Below are 14669 nucleotides of genomic sequence, written 5' to 3' on the forward strand. Positions count from 1 at the left end.
TCGACGTTTTCTATGGAAATTGAGCCAAAAACGGGGTTTTGTCGCCAAATCCGGTACTTGCCAGCGTCTCTGTTGATTGTCTTTGTCATTTTCGTGCTCAGCCTGATAGGTTACAACAGAATATGTCCAAAGGCTCCAAGAAATCTCGGTGAAAGGCTCCAATTTGACGAAATAATCACGGAACTGACATTACAAGCAAATTCTAAGCATTTCTGTGCATTTGTCGCAAAAATCGGTACTTACCACTGAATTGCTTGATCCCCTTGCGCATTTTTTTGCTCAGCCTGACAGGATACAACAAAATATGGCCAAGGGATCCAAGCGGAGTCGGTGAAAGCTTCGAATTTGCCCACATTTGGCCCAAATTTTGACGTTTTCTTCGGAAATTGAGCCAAAAACGGGGTTTTGTCGCCAAATCCGGTACTTGCCAGCCTCTCTGTTGACTGTCTTTGTCGTTTTCGTGCTCAGCCTGACAGGATACAACAAAATAGGGCCAAGGGATCCAAGAGGAGTAGGTGAAAGCCTCGAATTTGGCCACATTTGGCCTAAATTTCGACGTTTTCTATGGAAATTGAGCCAAAAACGGGGTTTTGTCGCCAAATCCGGTACTTGCCAGCCTCTCTGTTGACTGTCTTTGTCGTTTTCGTGCTCAGCCTGACAGGATACAACAAAATAGGGACAAGGGATCCAAGAGGAGTTGGTGAAAGCCTCGAATTTGGCCACATTTGGCCCAAATTTCGACGTTTTCTATGGAAATTGAGCCAAAAACGGGGTTTTGTCGCCAAATCCGGTACTTGCCAGCCTCTCTGTTGATTGTCTTTGTCATTTTCGTGCTCAGCCTGATAGGTTACAACAGAATATGTCCAAAGGCTCCAAGAAATCTCGGTGAAAGGCTCCAATTTGACGAAATAATCACAGAATTGACATTACAAGTAAATTCTAAGCATTTCTGTGCATTTGTCGCAAAAATCGGTACTTACCACTGAATTGCTTGATGCCCTTGGGCATTTTTTTGCTCAGCCTGACAGGATAAAACAAAATATGGCCAAGGGATTCAATGGGAGTCGGTGAAAGCCTCGAATTTGGCCACATTTGGCCCAAATTTCGACGTTTTCTATGGAAATTGACCAAAAAACGGGGTTTTGTCGCCGAATCCGGTACTTGCCAGCCTCTCTGTTGATTGTCTTTGTCATTTTCGTGCTCAGCCTGATAGGTTACAACAGAATATGTCCAAAGGCTCCAAGAAATCTCGGTGAAAGGCTCCAATTTGACGAATCAATCACGGAATTGACATTACAATCAAATTCTAAGCATTTCTGTGCATTTGTCGCAAAAATCGGTACTTACCACTGAATTGCTTGATGCCCTTGGGTATTTTTTTGCTCAGCCTGACAGGATACAACAAAATATGGCCAAGGGATCCAATGGGAGTCGGTGAAAGCTTCGAATTTGGCCACATTTGGCCCAAAATTCAACGTTTTCTATGGAAATTGAGCCAAAAACGGGCTTTTGTCGCCAAATCCGGTACTTGCCAGCCTCTCTGTTGACTGTCTTTGTCGTTTTCGTGCTCAGCCTCACAGGATACAACAAAATAGGGCCAAGGGATGCAAGAGGAAAAGGTGAAAGCCTCGATTTTGGCCACATTTGGCCCAAATTTCGACGTTTTCTATGGAAATTGTGCCAAAAACGGGGTTTTGTCGCCAAATCCGGTACTTGCCAGCCTCTCTGTTGACTGTCTTTGTCGTTTTCGTGCTCAGCCTGACAGGATACAACAAAATAGGGCCAAGGGATCCAAGAGGAGTCGGTTAAAGCCTCGAATTTGGCCACATTTGGCCCAAATTTCGACGTTTTCTATGGAAATTGAGCCAAAAACGGGGTTTTGTCGCCAAATCCGGTACTTGCCAGCCTCTCTGTTGATTGTCTTTGTCATTTTCGTGCTCAGCCTGATAGGTTACAACAGAATATGTCCAAAGTCTCCAAGAAATCTCGGTGAAAGACTCCAATTTGACGAAATAATCACAGAATTGACATTACAAGCAAATTCTAAGCATTTCTGTGCATTTGTCGCAAAAATCGGTACTTACCACTGAATTGCTTGATGCCCTTGAGCATTTTTTTGCTCAGCTTGACACGATACAACAAAATATGGCCAAGGGATCCAATGGGAGTCGGTGAAAGCTTCGAATTTGGCCACATTTGGCCCAAATTTCGACGTTTTCTATGGAAATTGAGCCAAAAACGGGGTTTTGTCGCCAAATCCGGTACTTGCCAGCCTCTCTGTTGACTGTCTTTGTCGTTTTCGTGCTCAGCCTGACAGGATACAACAAAATAGGACCAAGGGATCCAAGAGGAGTCGGTGAAAGTCTCGAATTTGGCCACATTTGGCCCAAATTTCGACGTTTTCTATGGAAATTGAGCCAAAAACGGGGTTTTGTCGCCAAATCCGGTACTTGCCAGCCTCTCTGTTGATTGTCTTTGTCATTTTCGTGCTCAGCCTGATAGGTTACAACAGAATATGTCCAAAGGCTCCAAGAAATCTCGGTGAAAGGCTCCAATTTGACGAAATAATCACGGAATTGACATTACAAGCAAATTCTAAGAATTTCTGTGCATTTGTCGCAAAAATCGGTACTTACCACTGAATTACTTGATGCCCTTGGGCATTTTTTTGCTCAGCCTGACAGGATACAACAAAATATGGCCAAGGGATCCAATGGGAGTCGGTGAAAGCTTCGAATTTGGCCACATTTGGCCCAAATTTCGACGTTTTCTATGGAAATTGAGCCAAAAACGGGGTTTTGTCGCCAAATCCGGTACTTGCCAGCCTCTCTGTTGACTGTCTTTGTCGTTTTCGTGCTCAGCCTGACAGGATACAACAAAATAGGGCCAAGGGATTCAAGAGGAGTCGGTGAAAGCCTCGAATTTGGCCACATTTGGCCCAAATTTCGACGTTTTCTATGGAAATTGAGCCAAAAACAAGGTTTTGTCGCCAAATCCGGTACTTGCCAGCCTCTCTGTTGATTGTCTTTGTCATTTTCGTGCTCAGCCTGATAGGTTACAACAGAATATGTCCAAAGGCTCCAAGAAATCTTGGTGAAAGGCTCCAATTTGACGAAATAATCACAGAATTGACATTACAAGCAAATTCTAAGCATTTCTGTGCATTTGTCGCAAAAATCCGTACTTACCACTGAATTGCTTGATGCCCTTGGGCATTTTTTTACTCAGCCTGACAGGATACAACAAAATATGGCCAAGGGATCCAATGGGAGTCGGTGAAAGCTTCGAATTTGGCCACATTTGGCCCAAATTTCGACGTTTTCTATGGAAATTGAGCCAAAAACGGGGTTTTGTCGCCAAATCCGGTACTTGCCAGCGTCTCTGTTGATTGTCTTTGTCATTTTCGTGCTCAGCCTGATAGGTTACAACAGAATATGTCCAAAGTCTCCAAGAAATCTCGGTGAAAGACTCCAATTTGACGAAATAATCACAAAATTGACATTACAAGCAAATTCTAAGCATTTCTGTGCATTTGTCGCAAAAATCGGTACTTACCACTGAATTGCTTGATGCCCTTGGGCATTTTTTTGCTCAGCTTGACAGGATACAACAAAATATGGCCAAGGGATCCAATGGGAGTCGGTGAAAGCCTCGAATTTGGCCACATTAGGCCCAAATTTCGACGTTTTCTATGGAAATTGAACCAAAAACGGGGTTTTGTCGCCAAATCCGGTACTTGCCAGCCTCTCTGTTGATTGTCTTTGTCATTTTCGTGCTCAGCCTGATAGGTTACAACAGAATATGTCCAAAGTCTCCAAGAAATCTCGGTGAAAGGCTCCAATTTGACGAAATAATCACAGAATTGACATTACAAGCAAATTCTAAGCATTTCTGTGCATTTGTCGCAAAAATCGGTACTTACCACTGAATTGCTTGATGCCCTTGAGCATTTTTTTGCTCAGCTTGACACGATACAACAAAATATGGCCAAGGGATCCAATGGGAGTCGGTGAAATCCACGAATTTGGCCTTATTTTGCCCAAATTTCGACGTTTTCTATGGAAATTGAGCCAAAAACGGGGTTTTGTCGCCAAATCCGGTACTTGCCAGCCTCTCTGTTGACTGTCTTTGTCATTTTCGTGCTCAGCCTGATAGGTTACAACAGAATATGTCCAAAGGCTCCAAGAAATCTTGGTGAAAGGCTCCAATTTGACGAAATAATCACAGAATTGACATTACAAGCAAATTCTAATCATTTCTGTGCATTTGTCGCAAAAATCCGTACTTACCACTGAATTGCTTGATGCCCTTGGGCATTTTTTTGCTCAGCCTGTCAGGATACAACAAAATATGGCCAAGGGATCCAATGGGAGGCGGTGAAAGTATCGAATTTGGCCACATTTGGCCCAAATTTCGACGTTTTCTATGGAAATTGAGCCAAAAACGGGGTTTTGTCGCCAAATCCGGTACTTGCCAGCCTCTCTGTTGATTGTCTTTGTCATTTTCGTGCTCAGCCTGATAGGTTACAACAGAATATGTCCAAAGGCTCCAAGAAATCTCGGTGAAAGGCTCCAATTTGACGAAATAATCACGGAATTGACATTACAAGCAAATTCTAAGCATTTCTGTGCATTTGTCGCAAAAATCGGTACTTACCACTGAATTGCTAAATGCCCCTGGGCATTTTTTTGCTCAGCCTGACAGGATACATCAAAATATGGCCAAGGGATCCAATGGGAGTTGGTGAAAGCCTCGAATTTGGCCACATTTGGTCCAAATTTCGACGTTTTCTATGGAAATTGAGCCAAAAACGGGGTTTTGTCGCCAAATCCGGTACTTGCCAGCCTCTCTGTTGACTGTCTTTGTCGTTTTCGTGCTCAGCCTGACAGGATACAACAAAATAGGGCCAAGGGATCCAAGAGGAGTCGGTGAAAGCCTCGAATTTGGCCACATTTGGCCCAAATTTCGACGTTTTCTATGGAAATTGAGCCAAAAACGGGGTTTTGTCGCCAAATCCGGTACTTGCCAGCCTCTCTGTTGATTGTCTTTGTCATTTTCGTGCTCAGCCTGATAGGTTACAACAGAATATGTCCAAAGGCTCCAAGAAATCTCGGTGAAAGGCTCCAATTTGACGAAATAATCACGGAATTGACATTACAAGCAAATTCTAAGAATTTCTGTGCATTTGTCGCAAAAATCGGTACTTACCACTGAATTACTTGATGCCCTTGGGCATTTTTTTGCTCAGCTTGACAGGATACAACAAAATATGGCCAAGGGATCCAATGGGAGTCGGTGAAAGTATCGAATTTGGCCACATTTGGCCCAAATTTCGACGTTTTCTATGGAAATTGAGCCAAAAATGGGGTTTTGTCGCCAAATCCGGTACTTGCCAGCCTCTCTGTTGATTGTCTTTGTCATTTTCGTGCTCAGCCTGATAGGTTACAACAGAATATGTCCAAAGGCTCCAAGAAATCTCGGTGAAAGGCTCCAATTTGACGAAATAATCACGGAATTGACATTACAAGCAAATTCTAAGAATTTCTGTGCATTTGTCGCAAAAATCGGTACTTACCACTGAATTACATGATGCCCTTGGGCATTTTGTTGCTCAGCCTGACAGGATACAACAAAATATGGCCAAGGGATCCAATGGGAGTCGGTGAAAGCTTCGAATTTGGCCACATTTGGCCCAAATTTCGACGTTTTCTATGGAAATTGAGCCAAAAACGGGGTTTTGTCGCCAAATCCGGTACTTGCCAGCCTCTCTGTTGACTGTCTTTGTCGTTTTCGTGCTCAGCCTGACAGGATACAACAAAATAGGGCCAAGGGATCCAAGAGGAGTCTGTGAAAGCCTCGAATTTGGCCACATTTGGCCCAAATTTCGACGTTTTCTATGGAAATTGAGCCAAAAACGGGGTTTTGTCGCCAAATCCGGTACTTGCCAGCCTCTCTGTTGATTGTCTTTGTCATTTTCGTGCTCAGCCTGATAGGTTACAACAGAATATGTCCAAAGGCTCCAAGAAATCTCGGTGAAAGGCTCCAATTTGACGAAATAATCACAGAATTGACATTACAAGCAAATTCTAAGAATTTCTGTGCATTTGTCGCAAAAATCGGTACTTACCACTGAATTCCTTGATGCCCTTGGGCATTTTTCTGCTCAGCCTGACAGGATACAACAAAATATGGCCAAGGGATCCAATGGGAGTCGGTGAAAGCTTCGAATTTGGCCACATTAGGCCCAAATTTCGACGTTTTCTATGGAAATTGAACCAAAAACGGGGTTTTGTCGCCAAATCCGGTACTTGCCAGCCTCTCTGTTGATTGTCTTTGTCATTTTCGTGCTCAGCCTGATAGGTTACAACAGAATATGTCCAAAGGCTCCAAGAAATCTCGGTGAAAGGCTCCAATTTGACGAAATAATCACGGAACTGACATTACAAGCAAATTCTAAGCATTTCTGTGCATTTGTCGCAAAAATCGGTACTTACCACTGAATTGCTTGATCCCCTTGGGCATTTTTTTGCTCAGCCTGACAGGATACAACAAAATATGGCCAAGGGATCCAATGGGAGTCGGTGAAAACTTCGAATTGGCCCACATTTGGCCCAAATTTTGACGTTTTCTTTGGAAATTGAGCCAAAAACGGGGTTTTGTCGCCAAATCCGGTACTTGCCAGCCTCTCTGTTGACTGTCTTTGTCGTTTTCGTGCTCAGCCTCACAGGATACAACAAAATAGGGCCAAGGGATCCAAGAGGAGTAGGTGAAAGCCTCGAATTTGGCCACATTTGGCCTAAATTTCGACGTTTTCTATGGAAATTGAGCCAAAAACGGGGTTTTGTCGCCAAATCCGGTACTTGCCAGCCTCTCTGTTGACTGTCTTTGTCGTTTTCGTGCTCAGCCTGACAGGATACAACAAAATAGGGCCAAGGGATCCAAGTGGAGTTGTGGAAAGTCTCGAATTTGGCCACATTTGGCCCAAATTTCGACGTTTTCTATGTAAATTGAGCCAAAAACGGGGTTTTGTCGCAAATTCCGGTACTTGCCAGCCTCTCTGTTGATTGTCTTTGTCATTTTCGTGCTCAGCTTGATAGGTTACAACAGAATATGTCCAAAGGCTCCAAGAAATCTCGGTGAAAGGCTCCAATTTGACGAAATAATCACAGAATTGACATTACAAGCAAATTCTAAGCATTTCTGTGCATTTGTCGCAAAAATCCGTACTTACCACTGAATTGCTTGATGCCCTTGCGCATTTTTTTGCTCAGCCTGACAGGATACAACAAAATATGGCCAAGGGATCCAATGGGAGTCGGTGAAAGCCTCGAATTTGGCCGCATTTGGCCCAAATTTCGACGTTTTCTATGGAAATTGACCAAAAAACGGGGTTTTGTCGCCGAATCCGGTACTTGCCAGCCTCTCTGTTGATTGTCTTTGTCATTTTCGTGCTCAGCCTGATAGGTTACAACAGAATATGTCCAAAGGCTCCAAGAAATCTCGATGAAAGACTCCAATTTGACGAAATAATCACAGAATTGACATTACAAGCAAATTCTAAGCATTTCTGTGCATTTGTCGCAAAAATCGGTACTTACCACTGAATTGCTTGATGCCCTTGAGCATTTTTTTGCTCAGCTTGACACGATACAACAAAATATGGCCAAGGGATCCAATGGGAGTTGGTGAAATCCTCGAATTTGGCCACATTTGGCCCAAATTTTGACGTTTTCTATGGAAATTGAGCCAAAAACGGGGTTTTGTCGCCAAATCCGGTACTTGCCAGCCTCTCTGTTGACTGTCTTTGTCGTTTTCGTGCTCAGCCTGACAGGATACAACAAAATAGGGCCAAGGGATCCAAGAGGAGTCGGTGAAAGCCTCGAATTTGGCCACATTTGGCCCAAATTTCGACGTTTTCTATGGAAATTGAGCCAAAAACGGGGTTTTGTCGCCAAATCCGGTACTTGCAATCCTCTCTGTTGATTGTCTTTGTCATTTTCGTGCTCAGCCTGATAGGTTACAACAGAATATGTCCAAAGTCTCCAAGAAATCTCGGTGAAAGACTCCAATTTGACGAAATAATCACAGAATTGACATTACAAGCAAATTCTAAGCATTTCTGTGCATTTGTCGCAAAAATCGGTACTTACCACTGAATTGCTTGATGCCCTTGAGCATTTTTTTGCTCAGCTTGACACGATACAACAAAATATGGCCAAGGGATCCAATGGGAGTCGGTGAAATCCTCGAATTTGGCCACATTTGGCCCAAATTTCGACGTTTTCTATGGAAATTGAGCCAAAAACGGGGTTTTGTCGCCAAATCCGGTACTTGCCAGCCTCTCTGTTGACTGTCTTTGTCATTTTCGTGCTCAGCCTGATAGGTTACAACAGAATATGTCCAAAGGCTCCAAGAAATCTTGGTGAAAGGCTCCAATTTGACGAAATAATCACAGAATTGACATTACAAGCAAATTCTAATCATTTCTGTGCATTTGTCGCAAAAATCCGTACTTACCACTGAATTGCTTGATGCCCTTGGGCATTTTTTTGCTCAGCCTGACAGGATACAACAAAATATGGCCAAGGGATCCAATGGGAGTCGGTGAAAGTATCGAATTTGGCCACATTTGGCCCAAATTTCGACGTTTTCTATGGAAATTGAGCCAAAAACGGGGTTTTGTCGCCAAATCCGGTACTTGCCAGCCTCTCTGTTGATTGTCTTTGTCATTTTCGTGCTCAGCCTGATAGGTTACAACAGAATATGTCCGAAGGCTCCAAGAAATCTCGGTGAAAGGCTCCAATTTGACGAAATAATCACGGAACTGACATTACAAGCAAATTCTAAGCATTTCTGTGCATTTGTCGCAAAAATCGGTACTTACCACTGAATTGCTTGATGCCCTTGGGCATTTTTTTGCTCAGCCTGACAGGATACATCAAAATATGGCCAAGGGATCCAATGGGAGTTGGTGAAAGCTTCGAATTTGGCCACATTTGGTCCAAATTTCGACGTTTTCTATGGAAATTGAGCCAAAAACGGGGTTTTGTCGCCAAATCCGGTACTTGCCAGCCTCTCTGTTGACTGTCTTTGTCGTTTTCGTGCTCAGCCTGACAGGATACAACAAAATAGAGCCGAGGGATCCAAGAGGAAGCGGTGAAAGCCTCGAATTTGGCCACATTTGGCCCAAATTTCGACGTTTTCTATGGAAATTGACTAAAAAACGGGGTTTTGTCGCCGAATCCGGTACTTGCCAGCCTCTCTGTTGATTGTCTTTGTCATTTTCGTGCTCAGCCTGATAGGTTACAACAGAATATGTCCAAAGGCTCCAAGAAATCTCGGTGAAAGGCTCAAATTTGACGAAATAATCACGGAATTGACATTACAAGCAAATTCTAAGCATTTCTGTGCATTTGTCGCAAAAATCGGTACTTACCACTGAATTGCTTGATGCCCTTGGGTATTTTTTTGCTCAGCCTGACAGGATACAACAAAAAATGGCCAAGGGATCCAATGGGAGTCGGTGAAAGCTTCGAATTTGGCCACATTTGGCCCAAAATTCGACGTTTTCTATGGAAATTGAGCCAAAAACGGGCTTTTGTCGCCAAATCCGGTACTTGCCAGCCTCTCTGTTGACTGTCTTTGTCGTTTTCGTGCTCAGCCTCACAGGATACAACAAAATAGGGCCAAGGGATGCAAGAGGAAAAGGTGAAAGCCTCGATTTTGGCCACATTTGGCCCAAATTTCGACGTTTTCTATGGAAATTGTGCCAAAAACGGGGTTTTGTCGCCAAATCCGGTACTTGCCAGCCTCTCTGTTGACTGTCTTTGTCGTTTTCGTGCTCAGCCTGACAGGATACAACAAAATAGGGCCAAGGGATCCAAGAGGAGTCGGTGAAAGCCTCGAATTTGGCCACATTTGGCCCAAATTTCGACGTTTTCTATGGAAATTGAGCCAAAAACGGGGTTTTGTCGCCAAATCCGGTACTTGCCAGCCTCTCTGTTGATTGTCTTTGTCATTTTCGTGCTCAGCCTGATAGGTTACAACAGAATATGTCCAAAGTCTCCAAGAAATCTCGGTGAAAGACTCCAATTTGACGAAATAATTACAGAATTGACATTACAAGCAAATTCTAAGCATTTCTGTGCATTTGTCGCAAAAACCCGTACTTACCACTGAATTGCTTAATGCCCTTGAGCATTTTTTTGCTCAGCTTGACACGATACAACAAAATATGGCCAAGGGATGCAATGGGAGTCGGTGAAATCTTCGAATTTGGCCACATTTGGCCCAAATTTCGACGTTTTCTATGGAAATTGAGCCAAAAACGGGGTTTTGTCGCCAAATCCGGTACTTGCCAGCCTCTCTGTTGACTGTCTTTGTCATTTTCGTGCTCAGCCTGATAGGTTACAACAGAATATGTCCAATGGCTCCAAGAAATCTTGGTGAAAGGCTCCAATTTGACGAAATAATCACAGAATTGACATTACAAGCAAATTCTAATCATTTCTGTGCATTTGTCGCAAAAATCCGTACTTACCACTAAATTGCTTGATGCCCTTGGGCATTTTTTTGCTCAGCCTGACAAGATACAACAAAATATGGCCAAGGGATCCAATGGGAGTCGGTGAAAGTATCGAATTTGGCCACATTTGGCCCAAATTTCGACGTTTTCTATGGAAATTGAGCCAAAAACGGGGTTTTGTCGCCAAATCCGGTACTTGCCAGCCTCTCTTTTGATTGTCTTTGTCATTTTCGTGCTCAGCCTGATAGGTTACAACAGAATATGTCCAAAGGCTCCAAGAAATCTCGGTGAAAGGCTCCAATTTGACGAAATAATCACAGAATTGACATTACAAGCAAATTCTAAGCATTTCTGTGCATTTGTCGCAAAAATCGGTACTTACCACTGAATTGCTTGATCCCCTTGCGCATTTTTTTGCTCAGCCTGACAGGATACAACAAAATATGGCCAAGGGATCCAATGGGAGTCGGTGAAAGCTTCGAATTTGCCCACATTTGGCCCAAATTTTGACGTTTTCTTTGGAAATTGAGCCAAAAACGGGGTTTTGTCGCCAAATCCGGTACTTGCCAGCCTCTCTGTTGACTGTCTTTGTCGTTTTCGTGCTCAGCCTGACAGGATACAACAAAATAGGGCCAATGGATCCAAGAGGAGTCGGTGAAAGCCTCGAATTTGGCCACATTTGGCCCAAATTTCGACGTTTTCTATGGAAATTGAGCCAAAAACGGGGTTTTGTCGCCAAATCCGGTACTTGCCAGCCTCTCTGTTGACTGTCTTTGTCGTTTTCGTGCTCAGCCTGACAGGATACAACAAAATAGGGCCAAGGGATCCAAGAGGAGTCGGTGAAAGCCTCGAATTTGGCCACATTTGGCCCAAATTTCGACGTTTTCTATGGAAATTGAGCCAAAAACGGGGTTTTGTCGCCAAATCCGGTACTTGCCAGCCTCTCTGTTGATTGTCTTTGTCATTTTCGTGCTCAGCCTGATAGGTTACAACAGAATATGTCCAAAGTCTCCAAGAAATCTCGGTGAAAGACTCCAATTTGACGAAATAATCACAGAATTGACATTACAAGCAAATTCTAAGCATTTCTGTGCATTTGTCGCAAAAATCCGTACTTACCACTGAATTGCTTGATGCCCTTGAGCATTTTTTTGCTCAGCTTGACACGATACAACAAAATATGGCCAAGGGATCCAATGGGAGTTGGTGAAATCCTCGAATTTGGCCACATTTGGCCCAAATTTCGACGTTTTCTATGGAAATTGAGCCAAAAACGGGGTTTTGTCGCCAAATCCGGTACTTGCCAGCCTCTCTGTTGACTGTCTTTGTCATTTTCGTGCTCAGCCTGATAGGTTACAACAGAATATGTTCAAAGGCTCCAAGATATCTTGGTGAAAGGCTCCAATTTGACGAAATAATCACAGAATTGACATTACAAGCAAATTCTAATCATTTCTGTGCATTTGTCGCAAAAATCCGTACTTACCACTAAATTGCTTGATGCCCTTGGGCATTTTTTTGCTCAGCCTGACAAGATACAACAAAATATGGCCAAGGGATCCAATGGGAGTCGGTGAAAGTATCGAATTTGGCCACATTTGGCCCAAATTTCGACGTTTTCTATGGAAATTGAGCCAAAAACGGGGTTTTGTCGCCAAATCCGGTACTTGCCAGCCTCTCTGTTGATTGTCTTTGTCATTTTCGTGCTCAGCCTGATAGGTTACAACAGAATATGTCCGAAGGCTCCAAGAAATCTCGGTGAAAGGCTCCAATTTGACGAAATAATGACGGAACTGACATTACAAGCAAATTCTAAGCATTTCTGTGCATTTGTCGCAAAAATCGGTACTTACCACTGAATTGCTTGATGCCCTTGGGCATTTTTTTGCTCAGCCTGACAGGATACATCAAAATATGGCCAAGGGATCCAATGGGAGTCGGTGAAAGTCTCGAATTTGGCCACATTAGGCCCAAATTTCGACGTTTTCTATGGAAATTGAACCAAAAACGGGGTTTTGTCGCCAAATCCGGTACTTGCCAGCCTCTCTGTTGATTGTCTTTGTCATTTTCGTGCTCAGCCTGATAGGTTACAACAGAATATGTCCGAAGGCTCCAAGAAATCTCGGTGAAAGGCTCCAATTTGACGAAATAATCACAGAATTGACATTACAAGCAAATTCTAAGAATTTCTGTGCATTTGTCGCAAAAATCGGTACTTACCACTGAATTACTTAATGCCCTTGGGCATTTTTTTGCTCAGCCTGACAGGATACAACAAAATATGGCCAAGGGATCCAATGGGAGTCGGTGAAAGCTTCGAATTTGGCCACATTTAGCCCAAATTTCGACGTTTTCAATGGAAATTGAGCCAAAAACGGGGTTTTGTCGCCAAATCCGGTACTTGCCAGCCTCTCTGTTGACTGTCTTTGTCGTTTTCGTGCTCAGCCTGACAGGATACAACAAAATAGGGCCAAGGGATCCAAGAGGAGTCGGTGAAAGCCTCGAATTTGGCCACATTTGGCCCAAATTTCGACGTTTTCTATGGAAATTGAGCCAAAAACGGGGTTTTGTCGCCAAATCCGGTACTTGCCAGTCTCTCTGTTGATTGTCTTTGTCATTTTCGTGCTCAGCCTGATAGGTTACAACAGAATATGTCCAAAGGCTCCAAGAAATCTCGGTGAAAGGCTCCAATTTGACGAAATAATCACAGAATTGACATTACAAGCAAATTCTAAGCATTTCTGTGCATTTGTCGCAAAAATCGGTACTTACCACTGAATTGCTTGATCCCCATGGGCATTTTTTTGCTCAGCCTGACAGGATACAACAAAATATGGCCAAGGGATCCAATGGGAGTCGGTGAAAGCCTCGAATTTGCCCACATTTGGCCCAAAATTTGACGTTTTCTTTGGAAATTGAGCCAAAAACGGGGTTTTGTCGCCAAATCCGGTACTTGCCAGCCTCTCTGTTGACTGTCTTTGTCGTTTTCGTGCTCAGCCTGACAGGATACAACAAAATAGGGCCAAGGGATCCAAGAGGAGTAGGTGAAAGCCTCGAATTTGGCCACATTTGGCCTAAATTTCGACGTTTTCTATGGAAATTGAGCCAAAAACGGGGTTTTGTCGCCAAATCCGGTACTTGCCAGCCTCTCTGTTGACTGTCTTTGTCGTTTTCGTGCTCAGCCTGACAGGATACAACAAAATAGGGCCAAGGGATCCAAGAGGAGTCGGTGAAAGCCTCGAATTTGGCCACATTTGGCCCAAATTTCGACGTTTTCTATGGAAATTGAGCCAAAAACGGGGTTTTGTCGCCAAATCCGGTACTTGCCAGCCTCTCTGTTGATTGTCTTTGTCATTTTCGTGCTCAGCCTGATAGGTTACAACAGAATATGTCCAAAGGCTCCAAGAAATCTCGGTGAAAGGCTCCAATTTGACGAAATAATCACAGAATTGACATTACAAGCAAATTCTAAGCATTTCTGTGCATTTGTCGCAAAAATCGGTACTTACCACTGAATTGCTTGATGCCCTTGGGTATTTTTTTGCTCAGCCTGACAGGATACAACAAAATATGGCCAAGGGATCCAATGGGAGTCGGTGAAAGCTTCGAATTTGGCCACATTTGGCACAAATTTCGACGTTTTCTATGGAAATTGAGCCAAAAACGGGGTTTTGTCGCCAAATCCGGTACTTGCCAGCCTCTCTGTTGACTGTCTTTGTCGTTTTCGTGCTCAGCCTCACAGGATACAACAAAATAGCGCCAAGGGATGCAAGAGGAAAAGGTGAAAGCCTCGATTTTGGCCACATTTGGCCCAAATTTCGACGTTTGCTATGGAAATTGTGCCAAAAACGGGGTTTTGTCGCCAAATCCGGTACTTGCCAGCCTCTCTGTTGACTGTCTTTGTCGTTTTCGTGCTCAGCCTGACAGGATACAACAAAATAGGGCCAAGGGATCCAAGAGGAGTCGGTGAAAGCCTCGAATTTGGCCACATTTGGCCCAAATTTCGACGTTTTCTATGGAAATTGAGCCAAAAACAGGGTTTTGTCGCCAAATCCGGTACTTGCCAGCCTCTCTGTTGATTGTCTTTGTAATTTTCGTGCTCAGCTTGATAGGTTACAACAGAATATGTCCAATGTCTCCAAGA

Source organism: Hydra viridissima, unplaced genomic scaffold (genome assembly GCF_058129835.1).
Source record: "Hydra viridissima isolate aposymbiotic clone 2 unplaced genomic scaffold, HvirCarnegie_v1 scaffold_9, whole genome shotgun sequence".
In the NCBI taxonomy this organism is placed as follows: Eukaryota; Metazoa; Cnidaria; class Hydrozoa; order Anthoathecata; family Hydridae; genus Hydra; species Hydra viridissima.